This window comes from Ambystoma mexicanum, chromosome 6p (genome assembly GCF_040938575.1).
Source record: "Ambystoma mexicanum isolate Mex_15411 chromosome 6p, UKY_AmexF1_1, whole genome shotgun sequence".
In the NCBI taxonomy this organism is placed as follows: Eukaryota; Metazoa; Chordata; class Amphibia; order Caudata; family Ambystomatidae; genus Ambystoma; species Ambystoma mexicanum.
In genome coordinates, this window is record NC_090935.1 from 1086638125 (window position 1) to 1086651129 (window position 13005).

Sequence of the window (13005 nt, forward strand, 5' to 3'; positions counted from 1 at the left end):
TCCGCCAGAATTGTGCAGAACCCAATCTCTTAGTTAAAATAATCTAATTCAAGCTATTTTAACCTAATTAGAACAGCCTCCTAGAAATCGTGTCATCTGTCATTTTTAAAGCTGCACAACTGTCACCTGTCAATTCTGCAGCTGCAAGCTGTCACCTGTCATTTTGAGTTTTACTTTAAATCCGAAAATCTACCGTATCTCCGGAACCGTTTGTTTACCGCGATTTGCGATTTGGCTCGATTTCTTCATCTGTAGAAATCAGCAGCTTTTTGCCTCTCTTTGCTAAAATTCATTGCAATCTGCTAATCATTCATGGAGTATTGTTAAAGTGAGCCTGAACTGATATAAAGTAGCCATCACCTACCCTGAACCTCTAGAGGGAATTAAAAGCAATTTTAGCACCTTGTCACTTCCTTGCAAACCACATTAAAGTAATTCACCTGTGTTTAAAACTCATCCCTGTTTTCTCTAAGCTTGCTGGGGGAACTGGAACTGTGTATTGCATTATAAAGTGTGATTTGTTGGGATTCTTGAAGACTGTGTGCTCTCCTTCCATTTCTTGTATTGCATAGGGGGGGAGTGAATTGTCAAAAGAAAAAGTGATCATATTACCTTTTGCTAAAATCATAACAAGTTATTTCTGTACTGCATTTTATTCCACCTTGCATTTCCTTGAGACCATCAAGCATTTTCAGCTACCTCATCCTCTACATTACTCCTAAGTAACCAAATCAGTGTACCCCTGTAACATTATCCATTGTTGATCACGGTCATATTCTGAAGTGTGATATCAGTTATCAATTTATTTGTAAAGTGTGATAGATATATATTGTTGAATTGTCCAAATAAACCTTTTAAATTTGCAAAACAAACCTACTTCTTGGCTTAGTGGGGTCAGGGGATTGTAAGAGGGGGGTGTTATACAAGGGTTGTCATCCAGAGTACTGAACTGGACATAAAAATACATCAATAAGGGTTTTCCTCAGCATCCCAGACTAGGCATTGACATAGCTGTAGTGTTGATTGAATATCGCTTACAAAAGTGGGGGCTCGTCCGGGATACCAGAATTCTGGCTTTGCAGAAGGAGCACCAAGACAGTTTGGACTCCTTACTGCAGAGCCAGAAAAAGCTGGAGCAACAGATCAATTTCAGCAGGGCATGCACAGAGCAGGTAGCCACCCTGCAAATCCAAATAGACAGTGAGAAAGAGGAAAGCAATAAATTGATTTTGAAAGACCTGGATACCCAGGCAGAGTTTGATGAAGAACACCAGAAAGCTGGTGCCTTCCAAAGGCAAAGGGATGACCTGGCGGCACAGATGCAGGCTCTTAGTCAGGAAAGGGATACCTTAGGCCAGGAAGTCTGCCACTTAAAAAGGAAAATGGAAGAAAATCACCTGGCCCTCCAGGGACTGGGTGACCTCCAAAAAGAACACCAGAACTTGTTAGAGCACACCAGGAGGGTGGAGGATGCTCTGGCAAGAAAGGAGCAGGCCAATAGGGACACAGCTCAGGAGGTAACCCTCCTGCAGCAAAGACTGGCCCAGTACTCCAGGACCAATCAGGAGGCAAAGAGAGAGAATGAGGCTCTCTGCCAGCACAATGATAGGCTCCAGCAACAGGTAGCGATGCAGGAGAGACTGATCGAGTCTAGTAAGGCCTTAACTGAGGAACTGAAAGCGCAGGCTCTTGCTTTGCAACAGGAAGCAGGGGCGGATAGAGATGAGGTTCGCTGGGAAAGAGAAACTCCTGAGCATAACCTCAGGAGCCCTAGTACCAGAGGCCTTCATCTCTCCCAGTCCCTGGACTCTGCCACCCACATTTCCCCTCGCGCACATGAGCCCAGGGCCACAGGGATGGCAGATTACTATCCAGCTAGAAGTATGGGGCTCATAGGCCAGTACCTCCCAGGAATGGATGGGCGGGCATCCGGGTATGGGCACCCAAGCACAGTGCAATTTAGTGGGGAACCCCAGGAGAGTAGGCCCATTAAGGGCATCCTGAAAACCTCTGCCCAGTTAGGTCAGTGGGGGGGGTACCCATCAAATCCTGGCAGCAAGGAGGGATCTGAAGACTCCTCTGAGCATTACAGGACACAGGAGACCAGGTCCCCACATTCTGCCAGCCATTCCCAGGCTCGCAGAATCTGGGAAAACCTGGAAGATCAGACGGGCACCTCTGGGAGCAGTGCTTCTGAGTCAGAGGATGAATGGACCAGGGTTACCCGAACCAAAAAGGCCAATAAGGCAAAAAGGGCCTTGCTTAAGGACCCATTGAAACAAATAAAGGCAATAAGGAGTGTCATCACGCCTTATCATAAGAACGCCAAGTATTCTGTTTGGGAACAATTGGAGCTCTATGAGCAAATGATGGAGACTTTCCATTTGAAGGACAGCCAAAGCTGTATTCAATATGTAAAGTGGACCTTCTCACCAGAATACTCCAGTTTCTTTGCAGGGCTGGAGGATCAAAACCATTCAAGGTGGTCCACATACAGGGCGGCCATCTTGAAACATTTTTCTGTGCACAGAAATCCTCAAGAGGATCGCAAGGCAGCCTACAATTTGCAATGTGGGGAGGATCAGGCCCCACAAGAGTTTGTGCAAGAATTAAAGCGTGCTTTTGCGCAGACCACCAGAAGGGTACGCACAGATAGCAGAGAATTTATCAATACGTTTTTCCATGCCTTACCCAAATACATAATGACCCAGCTCGTGAGAGATTTTCATGAGAAAAGATCTTTAGACTGGGTCATTGAACAGGCTACCCGGATCTATGAGGTGCAGAAGCCCATCGAAAATAAAAATAATGCGCCGAAAACCCCCAAAACCAACAGCACCCCTGCTGCTGCCAAGGTGGCAGAGGTAAAGGTTGCCCCCGTTTTAGATTTGGAGATGGGGGGGCCTAAAAACCTGCCTGCACCAAATAATTCACAGCCCAGAAGGCCCTCGGGCCAGTCACACACAGGGAGTCGAGGAGGTAGTCCCACAAATGGGGTCCCCCGCTCCCCTGACTATGTAAGTCCCCGCTACAAGGGAAACCGACCAATCCTGGGTTATGTGTGGACTCCTCCAGCCCAAGAGGGGGGATCCAGCCAAGCACCTGACCCGGGGAACTTCCCTCCTAACTTCCCCCAGGAGGGCAGAAATTCTCCAAATCCTGGGCAGAACTTTTTCCCGAGGTATCCACCCAATTTCCAGCCCCAAAATCATCCATCCTTCTTTCCCCAATTCCCTGAGCCCAGACAACCCAATCCGGGAGAGGGGAGGCCAAGGGTGGAGGGGTACCAAAATCTTCCCAACCAGGGGTACTACCAGAGAAGGGATAGCTACCCTTCCCGGGATCAGCCCAGGGGAGAAAATAGAGCCCCATATCAGCCTGAGCGGGTTTCACAACTTGAGCGCCAGGTCCAAAATATGGCACGGTATCTGGGTCACATACTGAGGGCTCAACAGAACCCTCAGATGAGCATGCCACCGCAGAATGCCCCAAACTCTGGACCTGGTGCTCCAGAGCAATGACGGGGGCAGCACCCCGATAACCCACTGGTTCCCAGGGAGGCGGCACAAGGGGAAGGGGGGTGTAAAGCCTTGGAGGAAGCTTCCTTCTCAACTTGTAAACAGCCCCTAGAAAACCAGGAACCGGAAACAAAATCTCCTGCCCCTGAAAGCCTGCCTCCCAAGGAGCAGAGGGGGGGTAGGAGAAACAAAGGACCCAAACAGACCCACTTTGTGGAGGAGGTACAGGTCTTCCAATTTGAGGGAGAGGGATCCTCAGAAGATCCTGGGGAAAGGATCTTCTCCTTCAGAGATGGGGGAACTCCTCCCAAGGAAAAATGGGTCCCATGGGATGCCAATTCAGACTGGGGAGATATGGAGACTGAGCTACCACCGCCCATCATCTCATCCCAGAACCCACAATACTGAAATCCCCTGGTTCAAACCCATCCTGGTGACTGCCTCCAAAAAGGGGGGGGGGGCGGCCCAGAACCGGAACCAGGGGAACCCACTATGGCTCTGATCTCCAGTTGCCAACTTTTTCTTTCAGATTCCCCAGGCTCTTCACAGAATTCTCCCCAAATCTCTTTGCTAGCAATGTCCAAAACCAGAAAGTTAGCCCACCAGTTGTCCAAAAATGTGCATTATCTGTGCCCCCTTGAGGAGAAGGAGGGAAGATACTATGCCCCGGTACAAGTACAGGGGCAGGGTACAATTTTGGCACTGGTGGACACTGGATCCCAAGCTACCCTTCTGTCCAAAAGGGCCTTTGATGAACTAAATGCAGGAAGGGGGGAGAATTACCGTATTCCTCTCACCTCTCTTCCTGGACAACTGCAGAACTTTGACGGGAAGGAAATTCCTGTCGAGGGGACTGCAGATTTGGACATCAAAATTGGGCGACACAAGGTGAAACACCCGGTCATAGTAGTGACTCCAGAGGGCACCCCTTGTTTACTAGGGAATGACCTCCTGAGAAGGTTGTCACCCCTAATAGATTGCGTAAACAAGGTCCTCTGGACCCAGACTAGTCGACCAATAAAATTAAAACAGAGTGTCAACCATGTTAGTTTAAATGGCACCTGCCACATGGTTGAACAAAAATCTGACCAGGTAGAATTTCACTTCCAGAACAACCAAATTCCAGACGTGACAGTAATAGCAGTAGGATAACAGACTGGTGATGGGGGGTCCTCTCTATTTCTGAAAATCAACCTTCCTTCCAGTTTAAGGTGGTATTCCACACTGGAAGGAAACACTCTGAAATTCTTTACCAATCCACAATCAGACATTCCCACTCCTATAGTCCAGAAAGAGGTGAAATCAGCTCAGAGCCTGGCTGGTATTCAGCAAATTGGAGAGCAGTTGTTCATCCCTGTTCAGTTAAATGATGGGAAGGACTCTGTTCTCGCTCGAGTGTGTGTGAACAACGGTAAGAGCTTCATCAGCGAAGCCATGTTCCGCCAACTCCCAAAAGATCCAGCCATTCCCACATTCAAACTGATAGACAAATGGGAAATGGACCTGGAAGCACTTAATTCCAAACATCTCCTGCCAAGCAGGTGTATGCTCAAAATCTCCATTGGCAACAAGAGCATAGTCCATAATTGTTGAGTCGTGCGAGACGTCACTGCCGCCTTTTACTTAGGCAGTGACATTCTCAATCGCTTCGCCATTAGTTTGGACCTAATAAACTTCAAAGCTTGGTCCCGATTAGCGGATAATCCCATGGGCTTTGATGATTCGGAAAAAGCATTTAGGTCAGCTCAATCGCTACCTTATGCAGTTGAAATTCAGATTAAAGAGGAAGTCACCATCCCAGAAAGAACCCGACAATTCTCCCTGGAAGTGAAAGTTAAAAGAGGACAAAAATGGAAAATCCCTGATGCTTATATACATCTAAATGCTTCTCTCCAACAGCAAGGGTTGGGGGTAAACCCAACACCATTAGTCAACATAGAACATGACACCATTCCAATAGAGGTGGATAACAGCGACTTAAAGAGTATTACTCTAGCCGCAGGCACCATTATTGGAATGGCGGTTGATGACCGACATTTTTCCATTGATCTAGGAAATGAACTGTTAGGACCAATCCCCAAGGACTGTTTTGACAGTGACAGTGATGACAACACAACACCAGACAGGATTTTCACCTAGCATGGGGGGAACTTCCTGGTTTACACTTCTTACCCTTATGGTAAGGAAGATGTGACTTGTGACTTCAGGAGGGATGAGGTGATTTTCCAGGTCCATGAGGGCTGCCTTTCCCACCTGAAGCCCCCAGTCCAAATCAGCACTCTGACCAGGGACTTCTCCACCCAGCTGGAGGAGGCTGCTGAGATAGCCAAACCAGAAGTCTTTCCAGGCTTCAGGCACATGGTGGAAGAGAAAGTCAACCTAGCTGATGCCTGCATGACTCTGGAACAGAAGCAAAAGTTGAAACAAGTTTTCTTGGATTTCCAAGATCTCTTTGCGGTAGACTCATATGACTGTGGTCGCACCGACATCCACACCACAACAATTCCCACGGACCCTGGAATGACTCCAGTGTTTGTGAAGCGATATCATTTGCCTCTCGCATCCATGGAGGCCCTTACTGAAATAATTAAGAACCTTGAGTCCCGGGGAATAATCCGTCCAGTACACAGCACCTTCAATAATCCGGTGCTGGGAATATTGAAGCCAAACGGCCAGTGGAGACTCTGCGCCAACCTTAGGGAGATCAACAAACGGGTCCATACTTCCCGATGGCCTCTTCCCTACATTGACCAAGGGCTGGCCCAGATCCAGGGGTCACAGGTATTCACTGCAATGGTACTGGACCGTGCCTGTCAGTAGGGAGGACCAATACAAACTGGATTTTACCTTTGGGGGCCAGCAGTAGACATGAACCCGGACTCCCTTCGGATACCTCAACTCCGGCAATGAATTCAACATTTTCCTACATAAGGCCATGCCCGACCTGGGTGCGAGGGGTAACCTGGCTTATGTAGATGATGTCCTCATCAAAAGTTCATCTGTGGAAGAACACATAGCGGAGATCCGTTATGTTCTGACACAGTTGAGGGCCGCCGGAGCAAAACTTTCCTTCCAGAAAGCACAGTGGTGTAGAACCCGTGTTAATTTCTTGGGGCATGAGATTACTCCTCAGGGTCTCTGTCCCCAAGAAAAGAAAGTGGAAGCACTCCAGAAACTGAAGGATCCCACAACTCTGCGGGAACTAAGGAGCCTCCTTGGACTGACTAATTACAGCAGAAAGTTCATTGAGGGCTACGCAGAGATCACTAGACCCCTGATTCATCTCCTGAAGGGGGGGGGGTCAAGTGGGAATGGGGTCCAGAACAATCCGAGGCAGTAAGACAACTCAAAAGAAGCCTCTCACAAGCGCCTTGCCTAGCTTACCCTGTCAGAAACAAGGAGTTCTTCCTGGAGACAGGGTTCTCTAATACGTGCTTGACGGCAGTATTATACCAAAAGCATGACAAGGTCAATAAAGTAATCTCCTATGCGAGTAAAACTTTATCCTCTGTGGAGGAAAAATTCAACGATTGTGAGAAGGCACTCCTGGCAACGGTGTGGGCATTGAAGAATTACTGCCAGTTTATCCAGGGGGAACACATCATAGTGGAGACTCCACACCAGCCTCTGCAATATCTCCAAAGTGACAGAATCCGGGCCGGAAATGTGAGTAATTCCCAGATTACTTCCTGGATTCTGTCAATGCAAGGCTTTCCTGTGGAGGTCAGATATGGCCAAAACAAGAAGAGTCCCCTCGCGCAAGGTCTGGCTGACTTGCATGATTGTGCCAGAGAAAACTGTCTTGAGGACGAAAGTCTAAAAATCAAGGATAACATGGAGGCATACCTTAATTCCCCACACGAAGTCTTTGAAGAAGACAAGTGTGAGGGAATGCCCACTGTCTATGTGGATGGATGCTCGTACCATGTTGACAACAACGGGGAGAAAGAACTGGTGGCTGGAGCAGAGAATGCATGGGTGAATGAGTCACCAGAACCCTCCGCTGGATACAAAATTGGTCCCCGAAGTAGTCAGGTGGCAGAATTGATGGTTGTGCATCAGGCCATCCTCACTGCTGTCCAACATCAACTCCACGAACTGGTCATAATCACAGATTCGGATTATGTATGGAACGGGTTCGTGGAGCACCTGGTTAATTGGAAAACCAGAGGCATGTTATGTGCTAATAACAAACCCTTGAAACATGGGAAGTTAATTCAAAACATTGATGATCTGGTCACATCGAATGGGATGACCATCTACTGGAAAAAGATCAAGGGTCATTCCAAAGTAGGGGGACCAGACAAAACTGGAAATGACTTAGCTGATCAGCTGGCCAAAACCGGGGCCATCCAAGGGGATCTAATAGAAATAGAGTGCCTATTGGGGGAAATCCTGGTCACTGCTATCACTAGGTCCCAGACGAATGCTCACAATGATCTTTCAACTGCACAATGGAGTAATGAGACCCCTGATGCTGATTTAATTACAGCTCAGAAGGGGGATCCAATAATTGGTAAGTTTTACCAACACATTGAGGACCCTGAGAACTTTCCCCTGACGGATACCGATTACATTGGGAAAGAGGACCTAAGAGTGTTGATGAAATGTCCAAAAAGGTTCCGAATCCAAGACGGTTTGTTGGTAAGGAAATCCCAAGCTGGCCATGATCAGTGGGTGGTCCCTACCTCATTCCGAAGCCTGATGTTAAGTCACGCCCATGATGCGGCCACCGCCGGTCATAGGGGGTTTCACACAACACTGGAAATCTTAAGAGAGGTTGCATACTGGCCACACATGGGGCAGGACCTCGACCAATACTTGAAGGGGTGTCTTGTGTGTGCACAATTTCAGCCATCATCCCTCACACACCGTGCGCCTCTCCAAAAGAGGGGGATGACACTGCCATGGTCAGATTTGCAAATCGACTTTGTAGGCCCTGTAATTCGCTCGTCTAGAGGAAACAAGTACATGTTGACTGTTACATGCTTGTTTACCAAGTGGGTGGAATGTCTCCCAGCCCCAAACTGCAAGGCAGAAACAGCAGCTGCCCTGATGATTAACCACATCTTTTCCCGTTTTGGTCTACCTCAAAGGATTGAGTCAGACAGAGGTAGCCACTTCACCAGTGAAGTAATGACAAAGATGTGAGAGATACTGGGGGATAAAAGGAAGCTACACATTTCTTACAGGCCAGCTTCTTCTGGAGCAGTGGAGAGATATAACCGAACCATTGTGAGCATCTTAAAAAAGTTTGTGGCAGATTCTGGGCCAAGTTGGGATATCCGACTACCTCTGGTCCTAATGGCCATCAGATCTACCCCTTCATCTGCAACTAAAATGTCACCATTTGAGTTGATGACCGGACGCAAGATGGTGCTTCCCCAGCATCTGCTCTACAGGACCCAAGAGCAGACACTGATAAATGCCTCCACAACTCATGAGTATGTGGAGAATTTAAGGAAACACCTTCAGCATGCTTTTGCCTATGCTCAGAGGAATCTAGAAAGATCAGCTGATAGCATGAAAACCCACTACGACCTGAAGACCACCAGGAAGGAATATACTGTGGGGGACCGGGTCTATTTATACAATTTCCAAAGGAACCAGGCCAAACAGCGAAAATGTTTGCCTACATGGAAGGGACCGTTTGAAATTATAGACAAGATCTCCCCTGTTGCCTACAAGATCCGCATCCCCAAAGGCGGTTTGGCGGAAGGGGAAGACAAGTGGGTACATATAAATCAGCTAAAGTGTTACCATCCCAGGCACACTCTGCAACAACTGGAGGAGTCCTCTGCAATACCAGAGGGGACCGCTCCAGAGTAATTCAGTTCCAACCCTAAAATATACCACATATAGTCTTTAAAATATTATGATTTGGAAAAAAAAAATGTCTTATAATTGTATCTTGTTTTTTGTCAAAATAAGAACGCAAATGTTTTGACTATAAAATGTATATGCCACCCCACTATATCAATGGTGGGAAACAAATGTCTACGAATAGGTATTGCCGCTTTCCTTTGTCGTCCTAGGAGAAAGAAAACCTGGATACTGGCCAAGGAGGATGATCCGGGGACCGGCAGCAGAGACCCGAGGGGCCCGGGGTACCGCCCAATATTCCCATCAGGACCGGCGAGGAGAACCGATCGATCCAACTGGGTGGAGGAAAAGATGCTGAACTGTGCCATCTACAGAATTGGAAGAAGATAATGCGGACATACCAGCGCAAGGGCTCAAAATCTCCTTTGCACCCGACTTCCCCTCGACTTGAATCAAAGCGCAGTCGGGCTGGGGGATTTGTCAAGGGTTTTGACCCATGTTGAATCAATAGACTGGGTAGATGTGGGGATGAGCTGTCGCCACCTATTATTCTATCCCAGAACAAACTAAATCAATAGACTGGGTGGATGTGGGGATGAGCTATCGCCGCCCACATTCACGCCAGAATAGGAGAACCGCGCAGTTTGTGTGCACCCCAAAATGGTTGCCTAACCTTCCACCCACCAGTGCGAGCGTGATGGGCCAGGGGTGCCATGAGTGGAATGTGTGCCAAAGGAAAAACAGCAGTGCCTGTTAGCTTAAAAAGCCCTTTGAAATCACCTTGGTTTCTCTGAATGCAAGCTTTCAAACATTGCAGGATATTCAAAAATCTCACTGAACACCAGCAGACATTTGGCAGAATGAAGTTTTGTGTGCATACAAAATCTGGAAAGAAAAAGAGCCCAAAACCATGTCCATAACAAAACTGGCTGAGCTGTGGAGGTCAGCAGCTTAAGTTAAACTGAACTGAAAACCACTAAAATCGAAATGTTTAAATTAAATGAGGGACCTACTTGAGTGTCACATAGTTTGTAACTGTTGAAATGTCATAGTTTTGAACTTAGAATCAGAATTCTAGCTGCATGTGTAAAAATTGTCAGTTTGATTTGAATGTAGAAAACTGGGAACAAAAAGTGACATTTAGCTGAAACCTGGCTTAATGAAACTGGATTCTGCCTGACAACTACCCCCGACAGGAGTTGAAACTGGATCAACAGCTGTGTTCCCAGGCCTGGCTGCATTCTGCTGCCCATAAAAAGGAGGTCACATGGCCCTGTTGATTGAAAGGGGAGTGGCAGCTGGGGACTGCAGGAAATTGAACAATGGGCCTTCTTTGGCTCAGGCAAATGTTATATTGGGGGGGCCGTAAAGTGGCTTCCTCTTGGGGGAAACTCGGAGGGGCAGTGCCTCTGCTAGCAGCTGAGCTTGGGGGAAGTGGATAAACCAGTTATTCCACCCTGTGATGTGGGAAGCCACACCCCTTTTTGACAAGAGCATAATTTTAAAAAGATAGATAACGCATAGTGCGGACTGGTCAAAATTATATAATTAATATCATTGTTCTTGTGATTTTTCTGTGCACGTTTTAAGAGGCGTTAGGACCCTGTGGTGTATTCTGGGGGGTTGCTAGCGGAAAATAGGGTCTCACTCCAAATGTATGCATGTTAAAAATCTGACACTTTATCATCTGAAACCCATATCCCTGGTGCACATTTGTGTAAAATCTGGAAAGGTTTAGAGGTCGTTATCTGGATGAAAAGGGGAGAATTCTGTCATCAGTGGACACGACATCGTACAAAGACAGGGATCGGATGGTTTGGTGCTACAGAAAATATGTAAACTGGACCTATAATATGAGAAAAATGGTACATAGATAAATATGTATTTGGATCAGAAATAGATTTGTGTGCAATTTGACAAGGGGAGGTTCCTCTGACCATAAAACCTACAGCATCACTCTGACACTCCATTTCTTTCCCCCAATCAAAGGAGAGAGGAGGAACTGGCCAATGACAAGTAGAGAGGGGCAGGCTCAGTTATGCCGCGCACACACCCACTTCCAAAACACATAAAAAGAGACTGCTGGGACAGGTAGAGACATTCAATTCCATTTTCTGCGGGACGCTCTGCCGGGAGACTCCAGACTTTACATCCATCAATCTCCAAAGACCAGAACTTTACTTCAGAACTTAAAGCAAGGGCCTAAACCCACAAACTGAGAACTCTTCTCAGCAGGCCTCAGCATCCTTAAAATCATCTGCAAACTATTCCACAGCCGGGCGAGCTGTCTGAATTGTTTTGCCAAGAACAATTGCCAGGAAGCAGACCAGAGATCCAGAGAACCACAGGCCGCTGTATCCAGAGAGGACCCAGATCGCTGTGAAGTGCCGAGACCAGAACCGGAGTCCAGTCCAAAACCTGACCAGATCCGTGACGAGGCCCATCCATTTCAAAATTAGGAGTGAGTATCCGCCAGAACTGTGCAGAACCCAATCTCTTAGTTAAAATAATCTAATTCAAGCTATTTTAACCTAATTAGAACAGCCTCCTAGAAATCGTGTCATCTGTCATTTTGAAAGCTGCACAACTGTCACCTGTGAATTCTGCAGCTGCAAGCTGTCACCTGTCACCTGTCATTTTGAGTTTTACTTTAAATCCGAAAATCTACCTTTATTAAATCATCTGTATCTCCGGAACCGTTTGTTTACCGCCATTTGCGATTTGGCCCGATTTCTTCATCTGTAGAAATCAGCAGCTTTTTGCCTCTCTTTGCTAAAATTCGTTGCAATCTGCTAATCATTCATGGAGTATTGTTAAAGTGAGCCTGAACTAATATAAAGTAGCCATCACCTACCCTGAACCTCTAGAGGGAATTAAAAGCAATTTTAGCACCTTGTCACTTCCTTGCAAACCACATTAAAGTAATTCGCCTGTGTTTAAAACTCATCCCTGTTTTCTCTAAGCTTGCTGGGGGAACTGGAACTGTGTATTGCATTATAAAGTGTGATTTGTTGGGATTCTTGAAGACTGTGTGCTCTCCTTCCATTTCTTGTATTGCATAGGGGGGGAGTGAATTGTCAAAAGAAAAAGTGATCATATTACCTTTTGCTAAAATCATAACAAGTTATTTCTGTACTGCATTTTATTCCACCTTGCATTTCCTTGAGACCATCAAGCATTTTCAGCTACCTCATCCTCTACACTACTCCTAAGTAACCAAATCAGTGTACCCCTGTAACATTATCCATTGTTGATCACGGTCATATTCTGAAGTGTGATATCAGTTATCAATTTATTTATAAAGTGTGATAGATATATATTGTTGAATTGTCCAAATAAACCTTTTAAATTTGCAAAACAAACCTACTTCTTGGCTTAGTGGGGTCAGGGGATTCTAAGAGGGGGGTGTTATACAAGGGTTGTCATCCAGAGTACTGAACTGGACATAAAAATACATCAATAAGGGTTTTCCTCAGCATCCCAGACTAGGCATTGACTTAGCTGTAGTGTTGATTGAATATCGCTTACAATAGCCATCAAAGGCGGGCAATACCTTGAGCCAAGTTTCTTGTAGGTTGATCACCGAAAATATCCTCAGTAAGGTGGATAATGAGGAACCATTGAAATGATGAACATGACCTCTAGTGTTAAGTGAGGCCACATA